We start from the raw sequence: 20,280 nt of genomic DNA, 5'->3' as shown, positions 1-20,280 counted from the left end.
TGTGTGTATCACAAACACCAGCTCTTTAAACCACTAAGAGGTGTCCCACAAACAAAGGATTTATGCTCTACCCATCTTGGGGTTTCACAGTGTACAATTCTGCAGTAGAGTCTGTGAGAAGGTCTGTAATCTAGAGTCTTATGTGTATTAATTTACCCCAACATTTCCCAAATTTCTTGATCATAGAAACTTTTTTTTTTAAGGGCATATTCTCTGAACACGTATTAATTTACCCCAACATTTCCCAAATTTCTTGATCATAGAAACTTTTTTTTTTAAGGGCATATTCTCTGAACACCACACCTCAGTGAGTATAACACTGCAGTATTTATTTCTTAATGGTTATGCCACCAAGACATGCGCCATGCTGACAGGTAAGAATTTAGCAATAGGGTTACCTTTGTTTACTTTTAGGAATAACTGTATTTCCTATGCTGTAATCACAAGTCTGTATTGAATTTGAATTATTTTTGTACCTCATCTGCCAGGAGGCACAGATCAATGATGTCTCAACTTTTCCATCCTTAGAATGGGCCTGAAAGCCCGGCTTCATGGGTAGCCATGAGATTGAAATTGGATATCTTATATAAAAATGCTTCACATAAGAGAGGTCCAGCACTTACGAGTCCCTGCCAGATTTTTTCACATATAGGCAATTCTCTCATAAATGTACACTGTTGTTCTCAGGAGGCAGCAAAGTAAAGATCAAGGCAAACCCATCGGCATCACTGATGACAACATCAGGGAGCCTCAGGGCGTGCGGTGGATGGTCTTCGTAAAAAGGGCAGAGTATTTCAATCACCTCTGTTGCTTAAGGCCTGAAAGGTCAGTGGAGGAAGAATATCTGGGGGTGAAGGTGAGGACAAAATCAGCTGTCCTAATCACCAGGATTCAACGAATATTTTTCAGGCTTTGGAAAGATTAAATGCAGCTGTAAGGTAGGCAGAGCTCTTATCTGCCCCAAGTCGGTTGCTGCAGAGACCATTCTATTTGTAAACATTATCCAGGATTCACACTGACTGAGGCTTAAGCTTGGTGTTTATCCACCAGCTGACTTCTCCACAGGATCCTTTCATATAATAAAGAAGATGTGTGAGTAAATTTTACCCGGGAGGCCACCCCAAGAGTTTACAGCTATGTTGAATTAAAAACCACAGCATGTAGATAACAAATTTTCACTTACTTTCACATTTTTAAAGGAGGGGGTAAGTCAGTTAAGCAATAACATATTTTAAATAAATAAGATTATAAACCAAATGATATGTGCTGTGAAACCTTGGGTCAACATTCCACTGACACAGACATTATTTTTCTGGATATTAACCACTTCCAAGAGGTTGGCAGGGGATACACATACTTAAAGGGCAAAGTGAGACAATTCAAAGAGACCATCTATCACTTACAAGTCTCTGCTGATTTTCCTTAATGCCAGATGATAAGAAGGACTCTAGTTAAAAATGATAAAGACTTATATAAGTAAATATAATGTGTTCCCTTGAGGACTATTACTGTCTCACGGCCTCCAACATGCAACATAGGATAGAATCCCTTAGAACGGTTCTTTAGAATATTAGAAATTGTAAATACCTCCAGGTGTCACATGGAAAACAAAGGTTTTATAGTTCAAACGATGAAGAATACAGTCATCAATGTACTCAAGTAAGAGATAAACATTGAGTGCTCGCTTCAGCAGCACATATACTAAAATTGGAACGATACAGAGAAGATTAGCATGGCCCCTGAGCAAGGATGACACGCAAATTTGTGAAGCGTTCCATATTTTTAATGAAACTAGAACACTCTCTAACACCATACACAAAAATAAACTCAAAATGGATTAAAGATCTAAATGTAAGACCAGAAACTATAAAACTCCTAGAGGAGAACATAGGCAAAACACTCTCCGACATAAATCACAGCAGGATACTCTATGACCCACCTCCCAGAATATTGGAAATAAAAGCAAAAATAAACAAATGGGACCTAATGAAACTTAAAAGCTTTTGCACAACAAAGGAAACTATAAGCAAGGTGAAAAGATAGCCCTCAGATTGGGAGAAAATAATAGCAAATGAAGCAACAGACAAAGGATTAATCTCAAAAATATACAAGCAACTCCTGAAGCTCAATTCCAGAAAAATAAATGACCCAATCAAAAAATGGGCCAAAGAACTAAACAGACATTTCTCCAAAGAAGACATACAGATGGCTAACAAACACATGAAAAGATGCTCAACATCACTCATTATCAGAGAAATGCAAATCAAAACCACAATGAGGTACCATTACACGCCAGTCAGGATGGCTGCTATCCAAGTCTACAAGCAATAAATGCTGGAGAGGGTGTGGAGAAAAGGGAACCCTCTTACACTGTTGGTGGGAATGCAAACTAGTACAGCCGCTATGGAGAACAGCGTGGAGATTTCTTAAAAAACTGGAATTAGAACTGCCATATGACCCAGCAATCCCACTTCTGGGCATACACACTGAGGAAACCAGATCTGAAAGAGACACATGCACCCCAATGTTCATTGCAGCACTGTTTATAATAGCCAGGACATGGAAGCAACCTAGATGCCCATCAGCAGACGAATGGATAAGGAAGCTGTGGTACATATACACCATGGAATATTACTCAGCCATTAAAAAGAATTCATTTGAATCAGTTCTAATGAGATCGATGAAACTGGAGCCCATTATACAGAGTGAAGTAAGCCAGAAAGATAAAGACCAATACAGTATACTAACACATATATATGGAATTTAGAAAGATGGTAACGAGAACCCTATATGCAAAACAGAAAAAGAGACACAGATGTACAGAACAGAATTTTGGACTCTGTGGGAGAAGGCGAGGGTGGGATGTTTGGAGAGAACAGCATTGAAACATGTATATTATCTAGGGTGAAACAGATCACCAGCCCAGGCTGGATGCATGAGACAAGTTCTCGGGCCTGGTGCACTGGGAAGACCCAGAGGAATCGGGTGGAGAGGGAGGTGGGAGGGGGGATCGGGATGGGGAATACATGTAAATCCATGGCTGATTCATGTCAATGTATGACAAAAACCACGACAATATTGTGAAGTAGTTAGCCTCCAACTAATAAAAATAAATGAAAAAAAAAAAGAGATAAACATTGAATTAGAAGTGCTTGATGGTAGAAACAATTTAAACAGTGAGAGAAAATTTGTTTTGGGGGGCTCCAAAATTACTGCAGATAGTGATTGCAGCCATGAAATTACAAGACGCTTGTTCCTTGGAAGAAAAGCTATGACCAACCTGACAGCATATTAAAAAGCAGAGACATTACTTTGCCCACAAAGGTCTGTCTAGTCAAAGCTTTGGTTTTTCCAGTAGTCATGTATGGATGTGAGAGCTGGACTATAAAGAAAGCTGAGCGTCAAAGAATTGATGCTTTTGAACTGTGGTGTTGGAGAAGACTCTTGAGAGTCCCTTGGACTGCAAGGAGATCCAACCAGTCCATCTAAAGGAAATCAGTCCTGAACATTCACTGGAAAGACTAATGCTGAAGCTGAAACTCCAATACTTCGGCCACCTGATGCAAAGAACTTTTCATTGGAAAAGACTCTGAAGCTGGGAAAGATTGAAGGAGAAGGAGAAGGGGATGACAGAGGATGAGATGGTTGGATGGCATCACCAACTTGATGGACATGAGTTTGAGCAAGCTCCCGGAGCTGGTGATGGACACGGAAGCCTCGCGTGCTGCAGTCTATGGGGTTGCAATGACTGAGCAACTGAACTGAACTGAACTGATGGTCAAAAGTCTGGAAATAACAGGCAGAACTTGTGACCCAGAATTTTCAAGTCTTGGAGTGCGTTCAAAGGAAATAGTTAAGATTAATCTATAAGATTATTCATCATGAAACAACTCAAATGTACATCATTCATGAATAGATGAATAAAGCATGATATATCCACACCATGGGATGTTTGGCAATAAAAAGGAATAATGTTGTGACAGTGCTGCAGTGTGGGTGAACCTCAAAAAACATTACGTGAAGTGAAAGAAACCAGTCTCCAGATACAACATAACTGTATGATCCCATTTATCTGAAATGTCCAGAATAGACAGACCTGTAGAGACAGAAGGTAGATTAGTGGTTGCCTGGATCTGTGGGGGTTGACCATGGGGATGACTACCATGAGCACAGGTTCTTTGTGCATCAATAACAATGTTCTAAAGTTAGATTCTACTGATGGTCATACAACACTGAAAACACTAAAGTACCAGTGATTCACGCACTTTATGTGGGTTGTTTGATGGTACATAAACTATATCCCAATAAGCCTGTTAAAAACAGACTATTCATCACAGTGTTGTCTAAAACAGAAAAACCTTAGAAAAAACACAAATGACCAGCAATAGGGGTAGGTGAATAAATTATTCTGACCCTATAAGATTTTACACCTGTTTTTAACAGGTCCATAACAGAATACACAATCAGTTCAGTTCAGTCGCTCAGTTGTATCCAACTCTTTGTGACCCCATGGACTGCAGTATGCCAGGCCTCACTGTCCATCACCAACTCCCAGAGTTTACCAAAACTCATGTCCATTGAGTCGGTGATGCCATCCAGCCATCTCATCCTCTGTCGTCCCCTTCTCCTCCTGCCTTCAATCTTTCCCAGCATCAGGGTCTTTTCGAACGAGTCAGCTCTTTGCATCAGGTGGCCAAAGTATTGGAATTTCAGCTTCAACATCAGTCCCTCCAATGAACACTCAGACTGATCTCCTTTCGGATGGACTGGTTGGATCTCCTTGCAGTCCAAGGGACTCTCAAGAGTCTTCTCCAACACTACAGTTCAAAAGCATCAATTCCCCGGCACTCAGCTTTCTTTATGGTCCAACTCGCACATCCATACATGACTACTGGAAAAATCATAGCGTTGACTAGACGGACCTTTGTGGGCAAAGTAATGTCTCTGCTTTTTAATATGCTGTCTAGGTTGGTCATAATTTTCTTCCAAGGAGTAAGCGTCTTATAATTCCAATTATGCAAAATATGCCTGTGTATATACAGAAGCTTTAGGAAAAGTTCTAAAAATATGCCAGGTTTCTTTATACTGATCATATATGATCTTACAGTATTGTGATTTTTTTTCTCTTTGCTGATTCAAATACAATGATCGTTATTTTTGTGACAATAATCACATGTAACATTTAACTGAGTTCTGAAGTCAGTCTCTCCCATCAGGAAGCTTCCATAAGCCTCTTATCCTTCTCCATCAGAGGGCAGAAAGAATGAAAATCACAGTCACAGAAAACTAACCAATCTGATCACATGGACCATAGCCTTGTCTAACTCAATGAAACTATGAGTCATGCCGTGTAGGGCCACCCAAGATGGACGGGTCATGGTGGAGAGTTCTGACAGAACGTGGTCCACTGGAGAAGGGAATGGCAAACCACTTCAGTATTCTTGCCTTGAGAACCCCATGAACAGTATGAAAAGGCAAAAAGATAGGACACTGAAAGATGAACTCCCCAGGTCGGTAGGTGCCCAATAAGATACTGGAGATCAGTGGAGAACTAACTCCAGAAACAGTGAAGAGACGGAGCCAAATCAAAAACAACACCCAGTTGTGGATGTGACTAGTGATGGAAGTAAAGTCCAATGCTGTAAACAACAATATTGCATAGGAACCTGGAATGTTAGGTCCATGAATCAAGACAAATTGGAAGTGGTCAAACAGGAGATGGCAAGAGTGAACATCGACATTTTAGGAATCAGTGAACTAAAATGGATTGGTATGGGTGAATTTAACTCAGATGACCAGTATATCTACAACTGTGGGCAGGAATCCTTTGGAAGAAATGGAGTAGTCTTCATAGTCAACAAAAGAGTCCCAAATGCAGTACTTGGATGCAATCTCAAAAATGACAGAATGATCTCTGTTCATTTCCAAGGCAAACCATTCAATATCACAGTAATCCAAGTCTATGCCCCAACCACTAATGCTGAAGAAGCTGAAGTTGAATGGTTCTATGAAAACCTACAAGACTTTCTAGAGCTAACACCCCAAAAGATGTCCTTTTCAGCATAGGGGACTGGAATGCAAAAGTAGCAAGTCAAGAAACACCTGAAGTAGCAGGCAAATTTGGCTTTGGAGTACGGAATGAAGGAGGGCAAAGGCTAATAGAGTTTTGCCAAGAGAACACACTGGTCATAGCAAACACACTCTTCCAACAACACAAGACTTTACACATGGACATCACCAGATGGTCAATACTGAAATCAGATTGATTATATTCTTTACAGCCAAAGATGGAGAGGCTCTATACAGTCACCAAAAACAAGACCGGGAGGTGACTCTGGCTAGAATCTTGAACACCTCATTGCCAAATTCAGACTTAAATTGAAGAAAGTTGGAAAAACCACTAGACCATTCATGTATGACCTAAGTCAAATCCTTTGCAGTTATACAGTGGAAGTGACAAATAGATTCAAGGGATTAGATCTGATAGACAGAGTGCCTGAAGAAAGTGCCTGAAGAACTATGGATGGAGGTTCGTGACATAGTACAGGAGGCAGTGATCAAGACCATCCCAAAGAAAAACAAATGCAAAAAGGCAAAATGGTTGTCTGAGGAGGCCTTACAAATAGCTGTGAAAAGAAGGGAAGCAAAAGGCAAAGGAGAAAAAGGAAAGATATACCCATTTAAATACAGAGTTCCAAAGAATAGCAAGGAGAGATAAGAAAGCCTTCCTAAGTGATCAATGCAAAGAAATAGAGGAAACCAATAGAATGGGAAAAGACTAGAGATCTCTTCATGAAAATTAGAGCTACCAAGGGAACATTTTATGCAAAGATGGGCACAATAAAGGACAGAAATGGTATGGACCTAACAGAAGCAGAAGATATTAAGAAAGGGTGGCAAGAATACACAGAAGAACTATGCAAAAAAAATCTTCACAACCCAGATAACCATGATGGTGTGATCACTCACCTAGAGCCAGATATCCTGGAATGTGAAGTCAAGTGGGCCTTAGGAAGCATCACTATGAACAAAGCTAGTGGAGGTGATGGAATTCCAGCTGAGCTGTTTCAAATCCTAAAAGATGATGCTGTGAAAGTACTGCACTCAATGTGCCAGCAAATTTGGAAAACTCAGCAGTGGCCACAGGACTGGAAAAAGTCAGTTTTCATTCCAATCCCAAAGAAAGGCAATGCCAAAGAATGCTCCAACTATTGCACAATTGGACTCATCTCACATGCTAGCAAAGTAATGCTCAAGATTCTCCAAGTCAGGCTTCAACAGTACATGAACTATGAACTTCCAGATGTTCAAAGGATGGATTTTGCAAAGGCAGAGGAACCAGAGATCAAATTGCTCCAGAAAAACATCTGCTTCATTTTATTGACTATGCCAAAGCCTTTGACTGTGTGGATCACAACAAACTGTGGAAAATTCTGAAAGAGATGGGAATATCAGACCACCTGATCTGCCTCCTGAGTAATCTGTAAGGAGGTCAAGAAGCAACAGTTAGAACTGGACATGGAACAACAGACTGGTTCCAAATCGGGAAAGGAGTACATCAAGGCTGTGTATTGTCATCCTGCTTATTTAACGTATACGCAGAGAAGATCATGAGAAATGCTGGAGTGGATAAAGCACAAGCTGGAGTCAAGACTGCTGAGAGAAATATCAATAACCTCAGCCATGCAGATAACACCACACTTACGGCAGAAAGCAAAGAAGAGCTAAAGAGCCTCTTGATGAAAGTGAAAGAGGAGAGTGAAAAAGTTGGCTTAAAACTCAACGTTCAGAAAACTAAGATCAAGGCCTCTGGTCCCATCACTTCATGGCAAATAGATGGGGAAACAATGAAAACAGTGAGAGATTTTATTTGGGGGGGTTCCAAAATCACTGCAGATGGTGACTGAAGCCATGAAAGTAAAAGACACTTGCTCCTTGGAAAAAAAGTTATAACCAACCTAGACAACATATTAAAAAGCAAAGACATTATTTTGCCAACAAATGTCTGTCTAGTCAAGGCTATGGTTTTTCCAGTAGTCATGTATGGATGTGAGAGTTGCACTATAAAGAAAGCTGAGCGTTGAAGAATTGATGCTTCTGATCTGTGGTGTTGGAGAAGACTCTTGAGAGTCCCTTGGACTGCAAGACGATCCAACCAGACAATCCTAAAGGAAATCAGTCCTGAATGCTCATTGGAAGGACTGATGCTGAAGCTGAAACTCTAATACTCTGGCCACCTGATGCAAAGAACTGACTCGTCTGAAAAGACCCTGATGCTAGGAAAGATGGAAGGCAAGAGGAGAAGGGGACGGCAGAGGATGAGATGGTTGGATGACATCACCAAATCAACGGACATGAGTTTGAGTAAACTCCGGGACTGGTAACGGACAGAGAAGCCTGGCGTGCTGCAGTCCATGGGGTCACAAAGAGTCAGACACAATTGAGCGACTGAACTAAACTGAAGATGCATCAGGCAGGGCCTGGGCTACGTGGATGTGGTATATTTAGTCCTCTATCAGCCTTGTAAAGCAGGCACAATTAACTGCCCTCATCACAGAGGTGAAGAGTGAGGTTGGAAAAGTGAATTTACTCAAGGTAGCAGCCTGTCTGCTAGCAAATATTAAGTCTCAACTGGAGGACTCCAAAGTGAGGACTGTGCACGCCTCAGAAGGTGTGCAAGATGGAGTGTGGAAATATATATTCTTATATATTTTATATATATATGTATATGTAAACTTCTATTTATATACTTTGGTTTAACACTTAAAAACCTTGTGTTTGGGATATGTTTCTTACTGCAGTGTAACCCACATTCTGCTGACTTCATGTCAGGCGTTGTTCTAAGGTCTTTGAGGACCTTAGAAAATCTGAGATCCAGAGTCCATGCTCTGACTGCAGTATGTCAATAAGGTAATGTGGAGGAGAGATGCAGTTTATAAATAAATATGTGAACTTTGGTTTGTGTGAGTTTTTTTGCTGTTAAGATATATAACCAAAAATATAATTGTGCCTTAAACAAGCCCTTAAGAAACTGGACCAGGTACCAACTTGGGGGCTCTAAATCAAACCACCTCAAACCCATTTCTTCCTGTGTAGAAAGCTCATCTCTGAAGCTCATTTTGACTCCCACCCTTACATCTGCATGAAACACATACCTTGACCCTGTCTGTTCCCAAATGCCATTGTCTTTGTGGCGAGAACTTTTCTTATTCACCCTGAGCCCCTCTCTCACTCTGCCAGTCAACTCCCAACCAGCAATAAGGGTCTAAGCTAGGACCCCCATCCACACTCCCTGCTCCATCCCATGCTGTCCCTAGGAATACCTGGATGCCCCCACTGTCCCCATAGTGTCGTATTCATGTTCCATCACTCTCCCCCGCAGTGGTTTATGTGTGTCTTGGGGTTTGAAGATTATTATTATAAATCAATAAAAAGAAAAGGAGGAGGAGGAAAAGGATGTGTGTGTGTGTCTAAAGACAATGCCAAGACTTCCCTGATGGTCCAGTGGTTAAGAATCCACCTGCAAATGCTAGGGACATGGGTTCAATCCCTGATCTGGGAAGATCCCACATACCATGGAGGAACTAAGCCCATGTGCCACAACTACTGAGCCTGCACTCTATGGCCTACGAGCTGCAACTGCTATAGCCTGTGAGCCCAGAGCCTGTGCTCCACAAGAGAAGCCACTGCAGTGTGAAGCCCATGCACTGCAAGGAAGAGTAGTCCCCGCTTGCTGCAACTAGAGAAAGCCTGTGTGCAGCAATGAAGACTCAGGGCACCCAAAAAATAAATTAACTAATTAAATTAAATTAAAACATTTGCTTTAAATTCTAGAAAAAGTGAAGACAATGCCAATGCTATGATCTGGAGTGTATAATGACATCCCTCTTGTATTGCTGGTCTTTCATCTGCTCTTCCAGATCTACCTTCCTCCCCTTCCTCCTGCTTCTCTCCCCTACAGGCAGGCAGGAGACGATGGAACAGAGGAGGTGAACAAACTTCCTCAGTCCCTCCCGCTTCTGGGCCACCTGTCTGGCAGCAAACACTCCCCCCACCACTCCAGCCCCTGCTGGCGGCTCCTCCTCTATGGTTCGGGTTCTCCCCTGGCTCAGGTAACTATAGTTGTGTCTTTATCTTCTTTGGCCCCTGGAGTGGTAACAGTTTGCCCTGTTGCCAGCCTCTTGGTGACTCTCCTGTTCTTTTATTGTCCCTTAGCCCCACCTAGACTTCTGCAAATAGTTGCTTCATTCATTCTCTTCACATGAACCATCAGAAGTGAAGTGAAGTGAAGTGAAGGTCACTCTGTCATGTTGCAACCCCATGGACTATAAGTCCATGGAATTCTCCAGGCTAGAATACTAGAGTGGGTAGCCTTTCCCTTCTCCAGGAGATCTTCCCAACCCAGGGATTGAGACCAGGTCTTCCTCATTGAGGCGGATTCTTTACCAGCTGAGCCACAAGGGCAGCCCAAAAATACTGGAGTGGGTAGCCTATCCCTTCTCCAGGGGATCTTCCCAACCTAGGAATCAAACCTGGGTCTCCTGTATTGCAGGCGGATTCTTTACCAACTACGCTATGAGGGAAGCCCCTCAGAGGCGAATCCTCTTTCCTGCCAGGATCCTGACTGGTTGACACTCCTTTCTGTGCCTGCTTAGGAGACTTTCAAAAGGCAAGGGTAACTCACTCACTGTCAAAATTCAGATTTCCATCTGCAGTAAGAAATGATCTTAGAGACCCTCCAAGCATCTTCAACCAAGAAGTGATCATAGCCAAGTACAGCTGAAGTTATAAAATCTATTTTTATAAATCCTGACGTGAATTCTGCCAGGGACACATGTGTAATTTCAACCACAGGCCCGACTTTAGTCTCTTTTCTGAAGCCAGCTCCGGAGCAGCCTGGGGACAATTTGCCCCACCCTGCTGTCTGTCCAAACCACGGTGGTGACCCAGTTCCACCACATCATGGAGTTCTAGAACCTCCTCTGACTATAGAAAGCAGGGAGCTGAAGGGGCCAGGCAGTCATCCTCTAGGCTCTGGAGACCATCACAGTCCCGGGACCATAGTCCAGATCCCATCTGCCATGACACCAGATCCAGGAAGTGGGCTGCAGACAAAGGGGAGCACTGGGCAGTCAGTTGGGCAGAAGGGCAGTCAGGTTGATGCTATCGGTCTCTTTGTCTTCTTCTGGAGCAAAGGAACTGGACACTGAGGCAGACATCCTCACTGGCAGAGCCAATGTCCCACAACTATCACTAACCTAGTCAGAAGGCTTGGAGCAGATATCTGGGGTTGGCAACCTATAAATATCAATCTCTCTCCCTGCTTCCTGTAGGCAGAATAATAAAGTAACACTTCAAAAGGAAAAATACCTCACTAGAACAGGCAATTAGACAATGCCTTTCAGAAGAGTATGCTGGAGTGGCAAGATGATCGGAGTTGAATCCTCAGTACTACAGAGATTCATAATTTAATTGCTTTAGTCAAAAACATAGAAGTTGCCCTTATTTCTGTTTTACTCTTTACCTCCTATCACTAGTCCACCATTAAACCCTGCCAACTGATATGCAAAGATATTATAAATTCACAGACTTCTCTATCTCTGTTCCTACAATGATGGTTCAAACCACCAGCCATCTCAGCAGCTATCTTTCTTCTCACACTCTGCTATATCTACTCTGTCCATTCTACCTGGCAACTGGGTGATCTTCTTAAATTCTACTTAGATCATGTTACTTTAGTGCTTAAAATCCTCTCAAGACTTCCAATTCCCTTAGATAAAATCCAAGTTCTTTACTGTAGCCCTAAAGATTTTCTAATCTCTTGGCCTTCAAATACACTTCTTCCTGGTGTGGACTTAAAAAGTATACACGACCTAGAAGTTGAGAGTTATGTTTTATTTGGTGGGAATTTTTAGGACTTCAAGTCCAGGAGGCAACGTCTCAAGTAACCCTGAGAGAACTATTCTGAGGAGGTACATGGGAAGCCAGGTTATACAGAAGTTTTGTAACAAAAGACAGGTAGTCTGAATGTCAAAAAAAAAGAAAAATGAAAGTGTTAGTTGATCAGTTGTGTCCAACTTTGCGACACCAAGAACTGTAGTCTGCCAGGCTCCTCTGTCCATGGGATTCCCCAGGCAAGAATACTGCAGTGAGTTGCCATCCTTCTCCAGTGGATCTTTCTGACTCAGGGATTGAATCTGGGTCTCCTTCATTGCAGGCAGATTCTTTACCATTGGAGTCTGAACATCAAAAGATTATTCTTTATTAAAGAAAACCATATGTCTCAAGTTAAGGAATTTAGCACTTTTCTATGTGGAGGAAGATGCAAGACTCTGGGCTCACTGAAATCATTCTTTTGATATGCATCTCACCTATTTAGGGCCAATATCTTGTGTTTTCATATCCTGAGTTTCCACAGGGCTCACCATAGGGAGTGGCTACAGTCTGATGGCTATTAGATGGCAGGTATTCTTTTCCTTTCTGAGTTTCCTCAGGGCAGACCAGCTCAGGCTGGAGGGCTGAAACCATTGATAACTGTGACAATCCTTTGTTTACTGATGCAGTGTGTGCTTGCTCAGTTGTCTCCAACTCTTCGCGACCCCATGGACTATAGCCCACCAGGCTCTTCTGTCCATGGGGATTCTCCAGGCAAGAATACTGGAGTGGGTTGCCATTTCTTACTCCAGGGGATCTTTCCAAGCCAGGGATTGAAACTGTGTCTTCTGCGTCTCTTGCATTGGCAGGCAGATTCTTTACCACTGTGCCACCTGGGAAACTGGATATGGCAGGGAATATTTCATTTGTCATTGGATTTGCCACATCCCCACCAGATGACTTTTTCTTTCTTATTGTCAAACCTGCCTCAGGATCTTTGCACTTGATGTTCCCTACCTAGAATGATTTCCTTCTCATCAATCTCATCTCAGCTCAAATATCTTCCCTTCACAAAGGACTTCTTTGACAAAGCATTGTTTTAATGTGCTTAATTACATTCTATCCCTTGCCCCATTTTATTCTTCATGGTAGTATATGAAATTATACAATTTTTTTTTTCTTATTTATCTTTCCAAGTAGAACATGAGCTCTATGTGGACAAGAAATTTATTATGGTAACATTATTTACTTGGAAATAGTCTTGGCAAACAGTACTCAATAAATATTTGTTGAAGGAACAAGTTCTGACATAAATATAAGCTTTGAATTCTAATGAGTACCTATGAGTCCAAAAGCAAGTTAGTTAATATTGGTGGGTCTCAATTTTCACATTTATAAGTAACATTAAGCAATGCCCACTAAGTGTCTACTTTTATAACTCATCCAAAAGTCATGTATTATATATTCTAAAACTGTAAATTGTATCAGTTATGTTTTAGCATAAGTGTATGCTTTTCTAGCTATGCCATACAGAAACACAGTCTGAGAAATAAAAATCACTGAGCACAGATGAAGTCATGCAAGTTTCTCTTCATTAAGTTGTGAAGTTAATTCCTTGAAGAGCAGGCTGTTATGAGATATCCCTCAGACTCTGCAAACAGCTCTGAAAAGTAGAGAGCATCTTTTCTTTTTTTTTTTAACTTGGGGTGGGAGAGAAGATGGAGAATATTACAGGACCACACAAAACTAGACTTCACAGTTTGGCCTGGGGCTGGAATATTCAAATTGTGCCCTCAAGCAGTGCATTATAGTCTGGGTACTTGTGTTGACTTTGGCTACATACCACAAAACAAATAAATTATATTCTAATCTTCTTTAAACACTGAGCCCTCAGGAAATTAGGCTCAAGGGTCATTGATGGGACATTTTTTTTCCAAGTCCCACTTCTCTGTGCCATAACTTTGCTAATGCTTGAGCAAACACTTTATTTTTCATAGTGCATTTATGAGGTCCTAGAGACCAGAGAGAGAGGCTTAAAACCCAGGAATCTTTTTTTTTTTTAGTTCTACCACTTTATTGCTACCAACCCATCTCCCTCCACCTTCGTGCACACATGCTCAATCATGTAACCCCATGGACTGTAGCCCGCCAGGCTCCTCTGTCCATGGACTTTTCCAGGCAAGAATACTGGAGTGGGTTGCCATTCCCTTCTCCTAGGAATCATTCTTGACAGTACTTCCCTCTTCTCTCTCATCCAATTCTTCACCAAGTTCAGCTGAGTTCACCTCTTCAAGATTTCTGAAACTGGTTCACTTCTCTATCATCACCTTCCTGTCCTAAGCCAACCATGTTTCTTCCTGGGATCCCTGCAATAGACTTCTAACTGATTCTCTGTACTCACTATTGAATCTTCTTTTCAACCACAAAGCCAGAATAATCTTTCAAAAGACAAATCAGACCATATCATTCCCCTAACACTAACAGGCAAAGTGATAAATCCCTCTGGTAAACATCCTCATGTTTTTTTAACTTTCCTTCCTTGTAGCTAACACCGCTGTAATTTCATAGCTATGCATGTCATGATTTAATCATCCATTTCTTCTTAGACTCTCAGTTCTCTGAGGGTCACAGACAATACCTGATTGCATTCTCTATTGTATTCCCAGGAGGCTAGCACAGGGCCTGGCACATTGTAGGTGATCAGTAAATATTTGCTGAAAGAATGAATGAGTCTATACCTTTAGGCCCTAACACAATGCCTGAACACACTATATGATTCAGGAATATAAAAAGAAAAACTGGAACCATCCCCAATTCCCAGATAATACTTCTAAACTCAGTGCCTCCTTTCCTCCTATTAGGTCACATTCTGATCCTTTCCATACCATCCAAAAGCATATGTGCATGGATGTGAACATACACACATACACAGCTTTCAGTCTAAATCATTCAAAACACTTACTCTTTATTATTCAGAGATATTTGTCCTAAGAGGTACTCCTGTCATAAAAATTCCTTATCCCCTTTTTTAAGATTATTAAATAATTAGTTCAACCAACGTAACCTGTGCCTTCTAACAAAACAAATCTGCCAAAAGGCACTTGTAAATGAAGAATGTGCAAGAACCCCAACTAGATGCTACTGTCCTCAGTTCTGGGTTGAGCAATTGCTGATCTCTTTTCATTTACCTTCAAGTAAAAAGAAATTCAGAAGACGAATGGCTATCCTATTTCTCAGTATATTCCCTCAACTCTCATTCAACTTTCTCCACAGCATTCTCCCCAGTTACTGTTTCCTGAAGTGATATAGATGCAATTTTATAAGTAATGTCTTGAGATATCCCTGGTGGTTCAATGGTTAAGACTCCGTACTCCCAATGCAGGTGGCCTGGGTTCAATCCTGTTAGGGAACTAGCTCCCACATGCCACAACTAAGACCTGGGCACAGCCAAATAAATAAGTATAAATATAAAAGTACTATCTTGGGAGCCTTCCCAGAATGCCACCCATTAAGAAGTAGTGTTTAATATTGGTTAGGCTTTACTTGGACCCCGTCCAAGGGGGTTTGTTACTGGAAGCATCAAAAAGAGTTTGTAAGGGCACTTTCTTCTGTAATGATAAAAATAGTAGTTGCTATTTACTGAATGTTTTATCATGTGCCTTGCACTGTGTTTAACTCTGTATGCACAAAAATCCTATGAGGAAGATATTATTATTATAAGAAGGACATTGAGAATCAAAGAAGTTTGGTAGCTTATTAGTTATTAAACCACAGAGATAAAACACACGTTCTCTATCACCACTGCATATAACTAGTTAGGGCTATGAACACCAAAAAAAAGAGAGAGAGAGAAAAAAAACTAGTCATTCCAAATTCACGTTTGGTAACTTGTAGGATATAGTCAATGATTATAAGTGCTCTAGGTTTATATTCAATTATAAATTTTGGCAAGCATTCCAAAAATAGCAAGTATATTAGTCAGCTCTTGCTAGGTTACACTTCATTAACAATACCACTAAAACATCAATAGTTTACAACAAAGTAAAATTGTTTCTCATCATGCTACTTGTCATCTGTGGGTCCACTAAGGCTCTGCTCCAAATATCTTCTCCATTCTGGGATTCATTTTGGGATCTATGGCCACTGGACAGATTAAAAAATAGAGAAAGAGAAAAATGGCAGAACCACGTGATTGCCCTTAAATCTTCTGCTTGGATGTGGCACATGTCATTTCTTCCAACGCTCTATTGGCCACAGCAAGTCACATGACCAGACTTGCCATCACAGATTAGAGAACTATTCTCCTCCCAGAGGGTAGTTATGCCAGTCACATGCAAATGGGTGCAAATGGCAGCTCATAGGAGAGGAACAAATAATCAATAATAATAATATATTCTACCATAGCAAAGACATAATCAACACATTTCATCATGGTAGGAATAATCAACATATCTCATGTATGTTACCTGAAAGTAGATATATGTGACAGAAAACTTAACCCAACTGGCTTAAGCAAGAAGGGTAACTTTACTGATGTGGGTTAATGAAAAGTCCATGAAGTTCTAGGTAGGACTTAATAACTTGGCCTAGATATTCAAATGATGTCATTAGAACCTAATCTCTCTTGCTATTTCCATCTCCACCTTCCATCTATGTTCTTCTTTATGATGACTTCATTCTTAAGTAAGATAGTTGCCCATAGCGTGTGGCTTACAATCTTATCGCTCCAAATTAGCAAAAATTAAAGCACGTTTCTTCTGACAAATCCTGAACACGCCCCAAGATTGACCCTCACCTTTCTGTGTGTGTTCGAAGTAGCTTCAGTTGTGTCCGACTCTTTGCGACTCTATAGACTGTAGCCCACCAGGGTCCTCTGTCCATGGGATTCTCCAGGCAAGAATACTGAAGTGGGTTGTCATGCCCTCCTTCAGGGAATGTTCTCCACCCAGGGATCGAACCCATGTTTCTTATATTTTCTGCCCTGGCAGGTGAGTTCTTTACCACTAGCGCCACCTGGGAAGCCCTGACCCTCACCTAGCCGATCTCTAATTCTATCAATATAGCCAAAGAATTAAGTGTTCAATTGTCCAGCCCTGGTGACTCTAGATGGAGAGGTGGGTCCCCCTGGACTCTGGCACCCCCAGGCACTGAGAGTATTGATGTCTTTCTTCTAAAATTCCTGAAAAAACACAATCCCTGAAGAGTTTCAATATTAACCAGTTTCAAAGCATTCACAGTAACTCATATAGTCAAACAGATTTAAGAATCTGGCATTTTTACAATATTTACTAAAACTACCATCTGTAACATTTTTTCTGCTCTTACTTTACAAATCTAACTTGTCTTCTTTACAAACAATAACCAATAAGATGATGTGAAAGATTAACTTAACATTTACTGAATAAAACAGATGAAATCCTAAATAAAGCAAATTTTGACTTGAAACAAAACCTAACCTACTTATTAAGGTCAGAATCCAAATATTTTTCATCCATGATACAAACCAAAGACTCAAAATCCATTCCCATGTGCTCGCTTCGGCAGCACATATACTAAAATCCATTCCCATGCCGTAAAATCACTGAATACTGATTTGCATGATTTTAGTTAGGGAAATCTGTGCTGTGAATTACTGGTCAATTTTGAGTATTAAAACAATGGCCCACAATTTAATATCGCAACCCAGGCAGACAGCAATAAAAATATATGTCCATTTCATAAGTTAAATAATCACAGTTCCTTCAGTACATTTCTTATATTACTTAAGGCAATTAATGCTAGCTGCTCCCCAACAGAAAGACCCCAAATTTCAAAGATTTAACACAATAGAGGCTTCTTTCCATTCAGATGACTCTCCAACGTAGGTGCTCCAGGCTGACTGGCGACTTTCCTTGACGCAGTGATTCAGCACCCAGGGCTCTTCCATCTCTCAGCCTTATGCTCTCCATCCTCTAGGGCAGGGTTTATAAACCTTGCCACAGTTCAGATCAGATAGTCTTTGTTGGGGGAGAGATGTCCTGTGCATTGTAGGATGTTTAGCAATATACCTGGCCTCTGCTTACTAGATTCCAATAACTCCTCCAAACAATGGTGATATTCTCACAGATATTCTCAGATTTTGCAAAATGCCCACTAGGGGGCCCAAAATGCCCCTTGGTTAAGAACCACTGGTCTAAAGTCGGACCTGGCATCAGTTTTGTTAAGATAACCAACGGATTCCATTGTGTAAAAGAGTATTGAGGACAACGTCCTCATCACATAACAAGGAGAAAGTATGGACAAAACAAGACCATCTCTTAAAAAAGCCTTAGTTTGGAAGGATCACATGTCACTTCAACCTCACGACGTGGATAAGAACTAGTCAAGTGTTTTCCCCTCTCACTTCCTCATCTCCCATGCAGAGGAGGAAAGCCGCTAGGAAATACGGACCTGAGCTGGGCAGTCACTTCCCAGCAACAATTCTATATGGGAGGCGAGTACAAAATGTGGCGGACGGAGGTATCTATGCCTTGTTTCTCAATTTCCTCCTCTTTTCATAGGAGATCGCACCTCTTGCATGGCCAACACATCTGTCTCAGTTTCAGCTAATGAGTCTTCCTAGACAACTGTTTTTAACCAGCCATTGGCAGGGTGAATCATTCTCCACCCTCTGGCATCAGAACTGTTGTGTTATGAGCCAGAGCTGCTGGGAGCCAATAATAATAACACAGTACTTTCTATGTACCAGGCACCATTCTGAGTGTTTTACATTTATGTGCTCATTTAATCCTTGCAAACAATTGATGATGTTGGTGCTATTAATTACACACATTTTATAGATGATGATTTTATCTAAGGATAAAGGGGAATGGTGGGCTTTACACCCAGGCTGTGGGACTGACTGCCCCAGTTCATCACCACCAGGTTATGCTATTCTCTACAGGGAAATCTCTCCCAGAGAGTAGAGTGAAGTCACAGCAGAGAACAGCACATAAATCTAGTGAGAGAATAAACCCCAAGGCCAGCTCTGCTCTGCCTTTGCATGCTCTATGTATGTGAGCCAAGAGCTTCCTCTTTCTCACGTAAGTTAACATGAATGATCTTTCTGTTACCTATATAATCAAAGAGTCCTGATTGCTAAATATATGAAAGCAACAACCCACATGGGTTCTCCTCTACAAATTAAACATTCTAAGTTTATACTCACTTAGGATAAAAGTTAGGACTGGAATCTTCTCTCTAGAGCCAAGGGTACTGATGTGCACCAATGAGCCCTTAGTTGGGGTAGAATCTATTAAAGAACTCAACACCAAGCAACACTAACACTGGTGTAGGCCTGATCTGGGCTCCAGCAATTGTCCTGTCTGGACACTGCCTACATCTTATGATCATTTTTGGAATTTTAGAATCCTAAACCCATACTGGACATCTTAGTACCCTGTCTCCTGTTGGGCCTTTCTCTCACCATTCCTCTTCTTACCACGTGTATGAACTCAAACTTCAGCCCCAGTGGATTTAGTTCTAGCATCATCAGCCTCACCCAAGGCAGACTGCATATCTTTACCTGGGAATGCTGACCTTTTCTGGGTTTCCTGTTTTCATCCATCATCAGATAACCCTGATGCCAAGCAGCTTGCCCTGATTACTAGTCATGCTTTATTAGTACCCATAAAACTTGCCATTTACTGCCTGGCAGAGCTGAGTCCACTGCCCGAGTATCTCCCCAGTCTACTGACCACATCTATTTTGAGAACCTGCCCCCCGCCCAGTGTAAATTAGTTCCATGTGGTTAACCATCTGTGGTGGACCATCATCACCAATCATCTCATCTAACGTGTACTTACTGCATCACCACAATTGTACCAGGCACTGGGGGGGTTCCAGGATAAAAAAGATACATCACAGGATAAGATACATCACACTCTTTGTTTCATCCCCTTAACAATTTTCTATTTTTGAAGCCAATTATGTATCTCACCCTGGCCAGTGCAGGCAACCCACTCCAGTACTCTTGCCTAGAGAATCCCACGGACAGAGGAGGCTGGCGGGCTGCAGTCCATAGGGTCGCAGAGTCGGGCACAGCTGAAGTGACTAGGCAGCAGCGTGGCAGTGCAGGTTAATTACAGAGACGAGCTAGATGAATGAGGCCCCTGCCTTCACAAAGCTTAGCACTGACAGAAAGAGATTATAATCAAGGAAACAAATTAAAAGCAGAAACTATTCATACAGACTGCACTAAGTGCTTGAAAGGGGAATAAAAGGAGTGCTGAAATAGGGAATAAAAGAAGGGATCCATTTGGATGCAACAGTCAAACTTATGAGACCTGTAGGTATATGTCTGTCTTGTGCTAATCTTGCACTTCAGAAACAAGAAAATTTCAAATGGCAGCCAGTGATTTGGCTGTTTTATTTGATCAGTATAACACT

At 41.4% G+C, this 20,280-nt stretch overlaps 1 protein-coding gene and 1 non-coding gene across 2 annotated transcripts in view; one reads left to right on the top strand and one right to left on the bottom strand.

Annotated features, from left to right (window-relative positions):
* Positions 1–20,280, bottom strand: part of FRMD4B (FERM domain containing 4B) — a 352,299-nt gene that overhangs the window by 305,932 nt on the left and 26,087 nt on the right. The gene's annotated exons all lie outside the window — the stretch shown is intronic.
* Positions 1,678–1,784, top strand: LOC133046361 (U6 spliceosomal RNA). The gene has a single exon (XR_009690491.1). It is a non-coding gene; the product is annotated as a U6 spliceosomal RNA (small nuclear RNA).

Source organism: Dama dama, chromosome 24 (genome assembly GCF_033118175.1).
Source record: "Dama dama isolate Ldn47 chromosome 24, ASM3311817v1, whole genome shotgun sequence".
In the NCBI taxonomy this organism is placed as follows: domain Eukaryota; kingdom Metazoa; phylum Chordata; class Mammalia; order Artiodactyla; family Cervidae; genus Dama; species Dama dama.
Note: the sequence above shows the minus strand (reverse complement) of the source record. Positions and strands in the feature narration are given on the sequence as shown.